Source organism: Periplaneta americana, chromosome 6, assembly GCF_040183065.1.
Source record: "Periplaneta americana isolate PAMFEO1 chromosome 6, P.americana_PAMFEO1_priV1, whole genome shotgun sequence".
Taxonomy (NCBI): domain Eukaryota; kingdom Metazoa; phylum Arthropoda; class Insecta; order Blattodea; family Blattidae; genus Periplaneta; species Periplaneta americana.
Window position 1 is genome coordinate 26,315,669 of NC_091122.1, and position 16,464 is coordinate 26,332,132.

Consider the following 16,464-nt stretch of genomic DNA (forward strand, 5'->3'; position numbering starts at 1 on the left):
CTCTCTCTTTTCTTTTCTTCCTCTATTCTATTTCCTTATTATTACTTATCATTTCCTTTTTCTACTCATTTCCCGGCTTCCCATTAATCTTTTGTTCCCCTTTCTTTTACTTATACTTGTCTTTATCCATATTCTTCAAGCTTACCTCTTTCTTCACAAACTTCTCGCTCTTATATTCCTCCTTTTCCTTCTTCTTTTTCTTTTTAATTGTCTTTTCTTCTTTTCCTTCTAGTGTTCTCGTTTAGGATTTCTTCGTTTTCTTTTCCTCCTCCTTAATCCCTTCTGTTCTTCTTGATTTTGTTTTCATAATTTTTTTCTACTATTCTCTTCTCTCTCTTCCCATATTTTCACCTCCTTTTCCTGTTTTTTGTCCTCATTTTATTTTAACTTTTCTTTTCATTTACTTTTTTCTACTTTTCCTTCTACCCTATTCTTTATTTTCTTCTTTTTTTGTTTTCTTCTTCACTCTTCCTCCTTTTCTTTCTCTCTCGATTGACTTATTTTCTTACTCTCTCTTCCTCTGCATTATTCTCCTTATTTTCTTCCCCCCCATTCGCAGCGCGTTCTTCACTTATTTCTTCTCACACTCCTCCAAACTCTTCTACCATCCTTTCCATTTATTTTTTGTCTCCTTTACCTTCTTAATTCTTCTGTTTTTATTATATTTACCTCTTCCTTTTTCTTTCTTATTATCCTTGTTCTAACTCCTCCCCTCTTTTTTCTCCATTCTTCTTATTTTCTGGTCCACACCTGTGGAGTAACGGTTAGCGCATCTGGCCGCGAAACCAGGTGCCTCGGGTTCGATTCCCGGTCGGGGCAAGTTGCCTGGTTGAGGTTTGTTTTTTCCGGTTGTTTCCCTCAACCCTATATGAGCAAATGCTGGGTAACTTTCGATGCTGGACCCCGGACTTATTTCACCGGCATTATCACCTTCATCTCATTCAGACGCTAAATAACCTAAGATGTTGATAAAGCGTCGTAAAATAACGTACTAAAATAAAAAAAAATGTTCTTATTTTCTTTCGTCTTCTGTTTCTTTGCTCTTCTCCTTCACAGTATTTTTGCCCATGTTCGTACCTCTTCATTTTCCTTTCTATTAATCATCTTTCCCTTCCCTTCCTTCTTATTCATTTTTCTGTTTCTGTTTTTAAGTGTATTTAGCCCCCTACATATATCAAGCATAAAAAGATTTGTTCCGAAACTTACTAACATTTAAATGTCTCAGGGAAGACATTTCCTAGTTCATTACTCAGTTCTTTATTGGAACATGCATTTTGAGGTAAAGTTGAATCCTGATAATATCGACAAACGCTTGAAACAGTTAATCTGTCATAGAAGAAGATCTTTCCCCAGCTGTGAAACCTACTGGCCAGAGGAATTGAATGGACAAGAAAAGCTTAATTAGGTACTTTTAAAAAAACTGTTTTTTTTTTCTACCTAAAATATTGATAGCGAAACGACTGGTAGTATTGTACCTCAATATCAAGATTTTGACATATATTTTAAAGCGTGTTTTACGATTTATTATCTGGAACAGGTGACATTGGTGATCGTTTAAGACAATGAAGTACATAACCTTTTTCTTCTCTTTGCTTAAGATCTTTCTAGACAATCACTTGACCAATAAATATTCTAGCAAACGAGTTTTGATAAATTTTTGCTTGATAAAAGTTTTATTGCTAAACAATTGACTGCTAACAGTCCTAGAAACATAACTATATTACCATGGCAACCCTATCGCTGCAACTTGGCGAATCACACATACTGGTGTTCTCTGCGTTGCTTAAGATCTTTGCAGCTAAAACATTTGACTAAAGAGTATCCTAGCAACAGAGGATTTCTGTTAATGGAGTGATAACCCGATTGGCTGGGACCGGAGATCCGTACGGGCGAATGAATCGTGGTAGCCACGCGATCGGCTTTCTTGATGCCAGGCCGATTCCGCTGCAAGGGTTGGGGAGGGATGGAAGAAGCCACCCGCCAAAAACATCACACCGGCGAACATTTCTAGATGAATATATGACTATATCTATATATATATATATATTTTGCCCACAGTCAGAATCCTACCAAACAAAAACTCATCTGTGACGCACTAGACTAGAGGAACTTTGTACTGTCAGGGGGATGATGCTACAGAAGGGTTGAGGGGGTGGGGCGAGAAGAAGGGGGGGTTGAAGTATAACGATTTGCCATAGAGGAAGAGTGTGATAGGACGGTGAAAAAGAGGTATAAGAGAAGAAAATGAGTGATTTTGTCCGGTGGGTGAAAATAATACAAAAAAAGAAGAGCGAACGGTTGGGTAGATGTAGGGAGGGTATAAAGGGGTTTTTCGGAGGCTAGAGAAAAAGGGAGGGTAGGTGGAGGAATAGAAGGGCGAATGGTTTGAGTTTGACGTTGGAAATCTGTTCCATTTGCAAAATTTCCTCCCTCTCTCACTCAGCTCACCCCTTTTCCTCCAACCCCTCTTTTTACCATCCCTACTCGCCTTTCTCTTTCCTATCCATCCCTTCGGGCTCAATAGCCATATCGTTTTTATCCGGCCTTACAGCCATACTGTATATATGTAGCATTCTCCGGTTTTTTTGTTGTAATGTGGCTTACGGGATCCTTCTATGGAATAGATCGTTCATTTGCTATGGGTTTGAGAGATATTGTGGAGAATGGATGCAAAAATGTATCCTTTTGCTATCTCATTCTTTCCCCGTCTCTGTCTCCCCCCCCCCTCGTCCTTCTCTCGTATAAAGAGGGTGAGTAATGCATGACTCGTTATAGAAATAAGGCTTATAGTTTCGTTCGTTCGTTCGGATTTTGGCCGCAGTAGCAGCAGCAGCGTTTTATCGGTCATTGCATGTGCGACGTGGCGCCACCGTCGTGGTAGTCGTTCCTCTTCTTTTTTTTTTTAATGTCTCTATCTCGCTCTTCCTCTGTTTCTCATCTGGAACAAAAGTGCTGCTCTCTATCCGCTTCCGATACAAAACTGTCACTGAATGTACGGCAATTCTAGGCTCCCTCATACCAACCCGCCCTTAAGGCGAGGCTCAGTGGGGAAGGCTTTTTGTTGTTTTTTTTTTACAGGGAGGAGAGGAGGGAGGAATAATATAAAATGAGCGAAAAAAGTGTTGCTTTGAGACATTTAGATTTAGCAGCATAGGCTTGTATGAAATATTAACACGATTTTTTATATAATTCCCGTTCAGTTTACGTGTAGTCCATATTCAGAAATTACCTTTCGGAATTTCTCGTATTATTTCCTCCCGCCGACCACTCTTGTTACTTTGACAGTAACACTACAGTAGGACGTCCGGGGGCGCAAAGACGTCCCCTCGCCCACCCCTATCTGTTGCTATTGATTCGGGCTGTCTTGGTTAAGGGACTCTAAATTAGATTTGACGGCTTATTCCGCCCCCTCTGCCGTTGTACGGGCACTTGTACGCTCTCAAGTTATGATCTCGATACTTCAAGACGGAGCTAATCTCTTGCTGTATCCACATACCGCCCTCTCCTTGTCTTTGTCAGTCTTTTCTCCGCATAATAACTTACTTAAGGATTTTGTATCTTGAAAATCTCTTTACTTTCATTGTTACCATGACAACCAACATATCATTCAGTAATTTTGACTCTAGTGTTCTGTTTCTGTCTCCAAGGGAACTTCATTCTTCAGTTGTTTTTCACATGTCTACTTCTATTTCTTGTCTGAATTATAAATAGGTCTATGTTACAAAGCTTAATTAATATTGTCCAATTTGTAAGACGTGTTGAAGTCCGTTACCAATATTTCCTTTCATGTAGATATATCTACGCGTAAGGAAAGACGACGATTCGATAAGAACTACGTAAGCATAATGTAAGAGTGAGGTCCAGCGCTGCGCCAATTTCAACTGTTAATTCAGCGTTGCCAACCCTACTAGCTGAAATCATGCCAGATGCGATAAAAATTGTGCCAGATTTGCTAGATCCTGAGAATTATTATTATTATTATTATTATTATTATTATTATTACTACTACTACTACTACTACTACTACTACTACTACTACTACTACTACTACTACTACTACTTACTTACTTACAAATGGCTTTTAAGCAACCCGCAGGTTCATTGCCGCCCTCACATAAGCCCGCCATCAGTCCCTATCCTGTGCAAGATTAATCCAGTCTCTATCATCATATCCCACCTCCCTGAAATCCATTTTAATACTATCCTCCAATCTACGTCTCGGCCTCCCCAAAGGTCTTTTTCCTTTCGGCCTCCCAACTAACACTCTATATGCATTTATGGATTCACCCATACGTGCTACATGCCCTGCCCATCTCAAACGTCTGGATTTATTGTTCCTAATTATGTCAGGTGAAGAATACAATGCGTGCAGTTCTGCGTTGTGTAACTTTCTCCATTCTCCTGTAACTTCATCCCTCTTAGTCCCAAATATTTTCCTAAGAACCTTATTCTCAAACACCCTTAATCTCTGTTCCTCTCTCAAAGTGAGAGTCCAAGTTTCACAACCATACAGAACAAACGGTAATATAACTGTTTTATAAATTCTAACTTTCAGATTTTTTTTTGACAGCAGACTAGATGACAAAAGCTTCTCAACCGAATAATAACACGCATTTCCCATATATTTATTCTGCGTTTAATTTCCTCTCGAGTGTCATTTATATTTGTTACTGTTGCTCCAAGATATTTGAATTTTTCCACCTCTTCGAAGGATAAATCTCCAATTTTTATATTTCCATTTCGTACAATATTCTGATCACGAGACATAATCATATACTTTGTCTTTTCGGGATTTACTTCCAAATCTATCGCTTTACTTGCTTCAAGTAAAATTTACGTGTTTTCCCTAATTGTCTGTGAATTTTCTCCTAACATATTATTATTATTATTATTATTATTATTATTATTATTATTATTATTATTATAGTTCGCATCAAAAACCTGTAGGCCCTACACATAAAAAGCTAGAAGACTGCCAAACTAAAATTAATGAAGCGTTAGTGTACAGCTATCATATTAACCTTAATTAATCTAGCATAATTATGCCAAAGTTGGCGTCGCTGTATCAGTTGCTTAGTAACGAAAATATCGTACATGTGACGGACCTCACAGAAAACGATTTGCTAAATTGTTGAATAACTCGATATTTAAAACGGCAAGGAAAGAGCAATAAAACATACTATTATGTAAAATGATGGTAAAATAAAGACTTTTTGAACTATGTTATACTTTATATAACATGTAAACTTTTATAGCATTTAAACATTTATTGTCTTTGTAATACAAAGTGCAAAAAAATGGATGTTGATTCACTTTAAACCCGTGTCATTGAAGATAGATCTAGATATGCAGTGTATAAAATACGTGAGAAGCCATGGCCTTTTAAGATATGTAGTTAGATTGTAGATTGGGCAAATAACTTGGAAGTTACATGCATATAATTCTACAAATGAAGACATTAACAATAATAGTTTGAATGTTGCATCATCCTTTGTCGAGATAGTATCAAGACTACTCTTGATAACAAATTATTTCCTTAAATTAAAAAAAATTTCGATGTAGCCTACTGGAACCATTGGTTTCACTGCTACTTTTTAAATTGGTTAATGGCAGTGGAAGACATACGAGAAAATTGATTAAAGAAAGAAAATCTGGAAAGTGCTTTATTCTCCCTTTTACGTAATGAATTTTTGGAATATCATTGAAGAAAATATTAAAAGCAAAATCCAATCCCAGTATCAAAAAGTAAAGAAACATATGCAGACAGTGTCAAATAGGAATGAAAATATAAACATGAATGCATGGCATCCTGGAAACGTAATATAAACATAAGAAATACAATAAAATTATTATAATTCTTATATAGAAAAGAAGCATTGAGCATATGGGGCTGTTCCATCAAATGACAGTTGCCATAGAAACGTCTACCTACCACATAGCTTGTACAATGTACTAGGCAAGGCCCATAAAACCAATGCCTTTTTTTCGTAACGTGGATTGCTCTATGCAGTTCCATAAAATCGAACATTTATTGAAAATATACGTGTGAAATGACTGAAGTACAAAAAACGTGGAACGCCAAAGCACAAATCGTACCACCAATATTACCGTTTCAACTGGGAATATATCATTTATAGCCTACGATACGAAATTATATGATAGATGTCCCAAAAGAACAGCTCTGCTGGGAACTTCGAAAAAACAACGGAAATCAACGCAAATTTAATTTGTATTATTTGTTATGCGAGATTGCCTGTAAATATGTTTTGTAAGTAGGCTAGGTTTTATCTCGAGAGGTTCACTACCAGAAACCTTGACAGCAAGGTATGTTATTATTATTATTATTATTATTATTATTATTATTATTATCATTCATTCATTCATTCATTTAGTGTTCTGCCCAAGGGCAGGTCTTTCACTGCAAACCCAGCATTCTCCAATCTTTCCTATTTTCTGCCTTCCTCTTAGTCTCCTCATATGATTCATATATCTTAATGTCGTCTATCATCTGATATCTTCTTCTAACCCGAACTCTTCTCCCGTTCACTATTCCTTCCAGTGCATCCTTCAGTAGGCAGTTTCTTTTCAACCAGTGACCCAACCAATTCCTTTTCCTCTTCCTGATCTGTTTCAGCATCATTCTTTCTTCACCCACTCTTTTCAACACAGCTTCATTTATTATTATTATTATTATTATTATTATTATTATTATCATTATTATTATTATTATTATTAATTGGAGAACTAAGAGAAAAAATATCAGTAGCCAAGCGAGTAGAGCAACAAGTTAATATTTAAAGATTCAATATTCCGAAATTAAAGAACGTGGAAACTAAATAACATTATCAGGTCGAAATTTCAAATAGGTTTGCCGTATTAGCAAGTTCCGACGAAGTTGAGGAAGAGTTAGATGTTAATAGCGTGTGGGAAAATATCCGAGACAATATCAAAATTGCAGCTGAACAGAGCATAGGTTATTATGAAACTAAGAAAAAGAAACCGTGGTGTGATGAAGATTGTTGCATGGTAGTAGAAGGAAGGAAACAGGCAAAATTGAAATTCTTACAGGATCCAGTTGAGGAGAAGAGAGATAATTATTTCAATGAAAGACGGGAAGCAAGTCGTACACTTAGGAATAAAAAGAGAGGTTACTTGAAGGAAAAACTGAATGAGGTAGAAACAAATAGTAAAAATAAAAACATTAGAGATTTATATAAGGGCATAAAGGAATTCAAGAATGGATATCAGGCAAGGATAAACGTGATCAAGGATGAGAATGGTGACTTGCTTGCAGACTCTCATTCAATCCTGAACAGATGGAAAAACTACATATTTTGGGCAACTACTACTGTAAATATACATAGGCCAAATAGAAATGATAGGGACGAAATTCAAATACAAACTGCTGAACCATTTATACCCGAACCCACACTTTCTGAAGTCGAAATTGCAATAGAAAGTCTGAAAAATTATAAGTCTCCAGGTATCGATCAAATTCTAGCAGAATTAATACAAGAGGGTGGATAGGAACCAATGGCGGGCTTATGTGAGGGCGGCAATGAACCTCCGGGTTCCTTAAAAGCCAGTAAGTAAGTATTATTATTATTATTATTATTATTATTATTATTATTATTATTATTATTATTTTCGTGATTTTCAACGGATTATGGGTTCACAGTTCTTAATAGACCAGTGTGACATTTATTGATCTGTATTTATGATATCTTCTTGTTGATCGTGATCCGTAATATTTGCCGAAGAATCTTCGAAATAGGTACCTATTCAACAACACAACCCCACCGCACTAACACGAACGTGTTTGCACCGATATCCAAACATTAAAATCCCCCTGAAAAGTACGTGGAATCGCACCTGTTGCTGATGTGGCTATTGGGCAGATTTCCACACGAGTTATTTTTAGAATTGTTTAGGTTCACTTGTTAACGGAAAATAGTATATTATTACGTCTATTGTTTCTAGCACCCTCACAACTCAAGCTTCGTGACTGTGCTAACACTATATCAACTGCAAATCTTAAGCACTTTACAGTATTCTTCTTCCTCTTACTATCACTTCTCCCATGTTTTGAAAATAGTTCTTTACTAAATCCTCAAAGTAGATGTTGAACAAGGTAGGTGTCGTACTCCTCTCCCTATTTCACTTCCTTCTGACATTTCTTCTCCTATCCTGAATTTGACTCGGATAATAATAATAATAATAATAATAATACTAATAATAATAATAATGTATATATTTACTTCCTTCTGACATTTCTTCTCCTATCCTGACTTTGACTCGGTTAATAATAATAATAATAATAATAATAATAATAATACTAATAATAATAATAATGTATATATTTACTTCCTTCTGACATTTCTTCTCCTATCCTGAATTTGACTCGGATAATAATAATAATAATAATAATAATAATACTAATAATAATAATAATGTATATATTTACTTCCTTCTGACATTTCTTCTCCTATCCTGACTTTGACTCGGATAATAATAATAATAATAATAATAATAATACTAATAATAATAATAATGTATATATTTACTTCCTTCTGACATTTCTTCTCCTATCCTGAATTTGACTCGGATAATAATAATAATAATAATAATAATAATAATAATAATACTAATAATAATAATAATGTATATATTTACTTCCTTCTGACATTTCTTCTCCTATCCTGACTTTGACTCGGTTAATAATAATAATAATAATAATAATAATACTAATAATAATAATAATGTATATATTTACTTCCTTCTGACATTTCTTCTCCTATCCTGACTTTGACTCGGTTAATAATAATAATAATAATAATAATAATAATAATAATAATACTAATAATAATAATAATGTATATATTTACTTCCTTCTGACATTTCTTCTCCTATCCTGAATTTGACTCGGATAATAATAATAATAATAATAATAATAATAATAATAATAATAATACTAATAATAATAATAATGTATATATTTACTTCCTTCTGACATTTCTTCTCCTATCCTGACTTTGACTCGGTTAATAATAATAATAATAATAATAATAATAATAATAATAATACTAATAATAATAATAATGTATATATTTACTTCCTTCTGACATTTCTTCTCCTATCCTGACTTTGACTCGGTTAATAATAATAATAATAATAATAATAATAATAATACTAATAATAATAATAATAATGTATATATTTACTTCCTTCTGACATTTCTTCTCCTATCCTGAATTTGACTCGGATAATAATAATAATAATAATAATAATAATAATACTAATAATAATAATAATGTATATATTTACTTCCTTCTGACATTTCTTCTCCTATCCTGACTTTGACTCGGTTAATAATAATAATAATAATAATAATAATAATAATAATACTAATAATAATAATAATGTATATATTTACTTCCTTCTGACATTTCTTCTCCTATCCTGACTTTGACTCGGTTAATAATAATAATAATAATAATAATAATAATAATAATACTAATAATAATAATAATGTATATATTTACTTCCTTCTGACATTTCTTCTCCTATCCTGACTTTGACTCGGTTAATAATAATAATAATAATAATAATAATAATAATAATAATAATACTAATAATAATAATAATGTATATATTTACTTCCTTCTGACATTTCTTCTCCTATCCTGAATTTGACTCGGATAATAATAATAATAATAATAATAATAATAATACTAATAATAATAATAATGTATATATTTACTTCCTTCTGACATTTCTTCTCCTATCCTGACTTTGACTCGGTTAATAATAATAATAATAATAATAATAATAATACTAATAATAATAATAATGTATATATTTACTTCCTTCTGACATTTCTTCTCCTATCCTGACTTTGACTCGGTTAATAATAATAATAATAATAATAATAATAATAATACTAATAATAATAATAATGTATATATTTACTTCCTTCTGACATTTCTTCTCCTATCCTGAATTTGACTCGGATAATAATAATAATAATAATAATAATAATACTAATAATAATAATAATGTATATATTTACTTCCTTCTGACATTTCTTCTCCTATCCTGACTTTGACTCGGTTAATAATAATAATAATAATAATAATAATAATAATAATAATACTAATAATAATAATAATGTATATATTTACTTCCTTCTGACATTTCTTCTCCTATCCTGACTTTGACTCGGTTAATAATAATAATAATAATAATAATAATAATAATAATAATAATAATAATAGTAATAATAATAATAATAATGGAGTTCGACAAGGTTGTCCACTATCACCAACTTTATTTAATATTTATATAAATGAAATTATTTTAAAATGGAACCAAATCTACACATCAGGAATCAAAATAACCAGTGCTCTAACATTAAATACCTTACTCTATGCCGATGATCAAGTCATAATTTCCAATTCAGAGGATAATTTACAAAGAGGATTGTATACATTAAATGAAATATTAAAAGATTTTGGGATGGAAATTTCAGCACAAAAATCAAAAGTAATGGCATTTTTAGGACAAGACCCAGTCAGAAGTAAGATAATACACAATAACCAATGCCTCGAACAAGTGCAAAATTTCAATTATCTGGGTTGTGAAATATCTTATCAAAATGAAAAAGATGTGAACAAGAAAATTACCAAATTTACACAAATTCTAGGAATAATAAACAATACATTAAAAGCTAAATTAGTACAAAAATCTACAAGAATAAAAATATATAATACACTAGCATTACCCACCCTTCTATACGGAAGCGAGATTTGGACATTAAAGAAAAAAGACATGAACAGAATCAAAGCAACGGAAATGAAATTTTTCAGGAGAACAGCAGGATATACTCTTTTAGACCGAAAAAGGAATGAAGAAATTTTAGAACAATTAGAAGTAGAGTCAGTAGAAGAAAAAATCACCAGATACAAATTCAATTGGCTAGATCATGTAAGAAGAATGGAAAATTCAAGAATCCCAAAAATTATGATGCAATATAAACCTAGAGGACATCGTCGACCAGGAAGACCGTTAAGAAGACTGCTAGATGGGGCCGAAACAGGTCTACAGAGGCCTAATTCGTGAAGGATGATGATGATGATGATGATGATAATAATAATAATAATAATAATGAATGTATATATTTACTTCCTTCTGACATTTCTTCTCCTATCCTGACTTTGACTCTGTTAATAATAATAATAATAATAATAATAATAATAATAATAATAATAATAATAATAATAATAATAATCAGTTGCCTCAGGTACGCCGAGAAGAGTCTTGCGACCTCGGATACCACTCCACTGAAGATGTCTGCCGCAGTTGCAGACGAAACGTCTGTTTATAAGTATGCACTCTGTTTATAAGTATGCATAAGATCTGTTTATAAGTATGCATAAGAATGCAATTATTTGACTTATTTGAACTGTTGTATCAGTGAAGCGAGGTGAGTCAGTGAAGTTATGGTTTTACAGTGCAGTGAATAGTTCCGATCAGTGATAATTTATAGCGTCAATGAAATGTGTTCTATAGCGTCAGTGAAATGTGTTACAGAGTGTCAGTGAAATGTGTGCTAAAGTGTCAGTGAAATGCGTCGTAGTGCCACTACAGGGAATGAGATGAGAGTAAAGTGAAAGACTATTAAAACTTATGTAGGACCTATACATAATTATGTAGGTTGTGTTGTAAAATTAGGTGTTTTATTTTATGTTTTATTATTATTGTGTTAAATTGTATTGTGTATTCTTATTGTATTGTGTATAAAATTGTATATGTGTTGTAAATTGTATTATGTATTGTAAATTTTATTGTGTATAGCTTATCATTTTAACTGTGTATTGTTAATATTGTATATACCACTGCCACCGGGTGCTTGCCCACTTGCAGTGTAAATAAATACATACATAAAACCAACCGATAGACCACGGCCTCTCAGCCCGGAAAATGAATCTAGATCTATAGACTCCGGCCGTGAAAGCCTACACTGCAAGAATAATAATAATAATAATAATAATAATAATAATAATAATAATAATAATAATAATAATAATAATAATGCATGTATGTATTTATTTATTTACACTGCAAGTGGGCAAGCACCCGGTGGCAGTGGTATACACAATACAAACAATACACAATAAAATTACAATACACAATACAATTATATACACAATACAATAATAATAATAATAATAATAATAATAATAATAATGCATGTATGTATGTATTTATTTACACTGCAAGTGGGCAAGCACCCGGTGGCAGTGGTATACACAATACAAACAATACACAATAAAATTACAATACACAATACAATTATATACACAATACAATAATAATAATAATAATAATAATAATAATAATGCATGTATGTATTTATTTATTTATTTACACTGCAAGTGGGCAAGCACCCGGTGGCAGTGGTATACACAATACAAACAATACACAATAAAATTACAATACACAATACAATTATATACACAATACAATAATAATAATAATAATAATAATAATAATAATAATAATAATAATAATAATGCATGTATGTATTTATTTATTTACACTGCAAGTGGGCAAGCACCCGGTGACAGTGGTATACACAATACAAACAATACACAATAAAATTACATTACACAATACAATTATATACACAATACAATAATAATAATAATAATAATAACAATAATAATAATAATAATAATAATAATAATAATAATAATATAATAAGAACAACAACAAGAACAACAACAACAGCAGCAGCAACAACAACAACAACAACCAACAATTCACATTCTAAGTTGCGGTACTCTCTGCCCAGATGAATAATACGGGAAAATCTACCTTTATAAGAGAATAAAATTTTCATTTCCCTCCCTAGAATCGAATGCTGTCCCGCTATTTTTACAGTAAGAAACGTTTGGATATGGCAGTGGATTGATTTATTTGGTTCATTTTACTGATATAAATTTGAAGCCGGGAAAGAGGTTTTATGTACCGTCCTTGCTGTACGATGCACGCACATTCTGCGCGTGATTGCGGTAATGCGTACGTAAAAGCTTTTCATAACAATTTTCTTTGACCAAAGGCAGTTGTTCCACGATTAAATCACGTGTTTGAAGTCCCGTTCCCTTCCAAGATGGAGGCTAATGATACCACAATTGCAGTTAAATACGGAACTTAAGTCTCCCAAGATCTTCGTCTTGAATCTTGAGATAGCGTTTTGGTCGGTACGACTGCGTTTTGTAGCATTTCTGTGCTCTAATTACTATTGTCGTGACAGAAGTCAAAGACCTCCATACGACAGTAAACTTCAATTGTTTATTTTACTGTTACATACGGCCATATATTTTTTTTTAAGAAAATAACATTTGACACTCGGAATGCCTAATGTTTCTGCTTCAATCTTTCTTTTCCATTTCCATGACAACATAATGAAACTTAACACATTGAGTATTGTAACGACAAAAGAAGGTGTATTCCTTTTTATAGCTTCTGCTGAATGTCGAAGAATACAATTAGGCTAATTTAATCATATTTGTGAGTTGTAATTGGTTTTAAGAAATCAAAATTTGACAGTCGAAATATCTTAGTTCTCTATTTCTTTCCATAACATATAATTGTACGATTGCGTTTTCATTTGTTTCTCTGTAATTTCAAAGAGCGTCAGAAATTGCTGAACTCCCTACTATTTATTTCTACATTCAGTTTTTTTTTTTTTAAGGAAATAAATTTGAGTCTCACGAATAACATATGACATTCGAAATAATATTTGACAGTCAAATGTATAGATTTTCTCCTTCAGTATTTCGTTCTTTTTATTTCCATGACAACGTGTAATATTTTGGTTAAATTATTAAAAATGTTAAAAGATGTTACGAATGATTTTTTTTCTCTGGTACGGAGGAGGGACCCGAAGGCTTGCACTGCAGCCTGAGGCTTATTGTGCTTACCACTCCTATACTGTGAATGATTGGGTAGCCGAACGGCCGCGCTCTTGTACAAGTACAGCACGCCGTACCGTGAACTTAACTCGTACTATGGTGTCGATGATGATATGTGGATTAATGATGGCGAAATGAGTCCGAGGTCCAACGCCGAAAGTTACCCAGCAATTTTACTTCTATTGGTTGAGGGAAAACCCCGGAAAAACCCCAACCAGGATTTGAACCCGGGGCCGCTTCTTTCACGGCCTGACATGCTAATCGTTACTTCACAGCGATGGACTTACGGATAGTTAGTAAGATTGTGTTTTCTGTTGTTAGTTTTAAGTATTGCTGTGTTAAATGTGGAAGAGTTACACAAAAAAAATGAACTTTCGTTTTGTCGTCCTTAGTCTCACATTTCTTCTTCCCAGCTTTCTATTTCTCTTCTTATCTTCTTCCTTCTCTTTCGCAATTTTCTCTGCCTCCTCTTCCCTTCCTTCTCTTCCTCTTTTTTTCTTACTCTTTCTCCTTTTCTTTCCCCTCTCTTCCTTTCCCTCTTCCTCCTTTTCGGTTTTCCTTTTTGTCATATTTATTCTTCTCTTCTGCCTCTCCTTCCGCCTTTCCTCTCCTACTCTTTTTCGTCCTCTTTCTTCTCCTTCCCTTCCTCTTTCTCTCTTTTCTCATCTCCTTTTCTTACTTTTCCTTCTTCTCTTTTCCCTCTTCCTTCTCTTTTTGTCCTATTTATCATTATCTTCTGCTTTCTCTTCATCCTTTCTTCTCCTCTATCTATTCCTTTCCTCCTCTGCCTCTTCGTTCCCATCCTCCTTCTCTTCCTCCTCTTTCTCTCCTACCCTCTCCTTTTATCCTTTTCTATTTCTCCTTTTGTCGTCTTCTTTATTCTTCTCTTTCTCCTTTCCACTTCTCCCCTTCCTTCTTCTCTTTTCCCTCTCTTCCTCTCCCTTTTTCTCTCTTTCCTGTTCCCCTTTTTCGTCACATTTCTTCTTCTCTTCTGCTTTTCTTTCCTTCTTATTTCTTCTTCTACTCTTCTTCCTTCTCTTTCTTTTCCTCCTCTTCTTCCACTTTCTCTACTTTTCCTACTCCTTCTCTTACTCTTCGTCCTTTCTTTTTCCTCTCTTCCTCTCCATCTTTCTCCTCTTTCGTCATTCTATCTATCCTTCTCTTCTGATTTCCTTACCTCCTTCTCTTTCTTTTCTGTCTCCTTCTCTTACTCTTCTTTCTGACCTTCTTTTCTTCCTCTTCTACCTCTTCCCTCTTACCGTCTCCCTCTTTACTCTTTTATATTCTCCGTTTTGTCGTCTTTATTCTTTTCTTCCCCTTCTCTTTACTCTCTTTTTTCTCTCTCTCTTTTTATCCTCTTCAGTTCGCCTTCTTCGTTGTCTTATTTATCCATCTTTTTTTAAATTTCCTTCTTCCTCCGCTTTATACTATTTTTTTCTCCTTATCCCCTTTCTTAATGTTCTCTTGCTCTTCATTTGTTTATCTTTTTTCCTGTCCACACCTGTGGAGTAAGTCAACGCGTCTGGCCGCGAAACCAGGTGGCCCGGGTTCGATTCCCGGTCGGGGTAAGTTACCTCTTGGAGGTTTTTTCCTCAACCCAATATGAGCAAATGCTGGGTAACTTTCGGTGGTGGACCCCGAGCTCATTTCATCTGCATTATCACCTTCATCTCATTCAGACGCTAAATAACCTAAGATGTTGACAAAGCGTCGTAAAATAGCCTAATGAAAAAAAAAAATATGATAAAGTATGAAGTGAGATAATCGAGAGGGGTTACAATGTCGACAGAAACGATTTAATCCCTTCGTAGCAAGGAGAGATTTCTTAAAGAATATACGCTTAGATATGAGTTTTAATTCTGCTTTTCGATGTAATTCAAGCACAGAATAATTGCACAGACTTTGATGTCGCTTATGATTTATGTCAAGTGGTTTTAAACTCTAGCGGTTGTGAAATAACAAAAGTTAGTATATAAAAAAGAAGTATGTAAAGGGAATTTTCACTTGGCGTAATTGGTATCGTTGTAAAACTGAGCCAAGGTTTGGTGACAGCTTAAGTCCGAAAATTGTACCAAACTTCGTCTTTTTGAACGGCTGACCTTATAATATCCCGTTATCTACTTCGTGTTTATACACCTCTCGGGGTGGATGTACGATATGAAATATAATGGTTCATTTGTATAGTTTTAGAAGGGCGGAGGGAGTAGGGGAGGTAAAGGGGAGAGGGTTTAGGAGGGGGAAAGATAGAGGAAAAATGAAAATTTAACAAACTTTATCGCCCTGGTGTGCTAGGAGAAGTTAGAAAAACATTTGCATGAAATTGTCGTTAGGTTATATCTTAATTAGAGTGAAGTCAGTAACAACAACTGCACTGCTGCCAACCCAACACGGACTGAACTGACTTCGACGTAAGAAACAAGCGGGAGGTGTGTTGGGGAGGGATGGAAGAAGTACTTATACAACGACAATAACCCCTCGCAACTTTTAT

General features: G+C 33.7%; 1 protein-coding gene across 1 annotated transcript in view; it reads left to right on the forward strand.

Moving 5' to 3' along the window:
* ct (homeobox protein, cut) overlaps window positions 1-16,464 on the forward strand; it is a 693,629-nt gene that overhangs the window by 530,404 nt on the left and 146,761 nt on the right. The window lies entirely within an intron of this gene.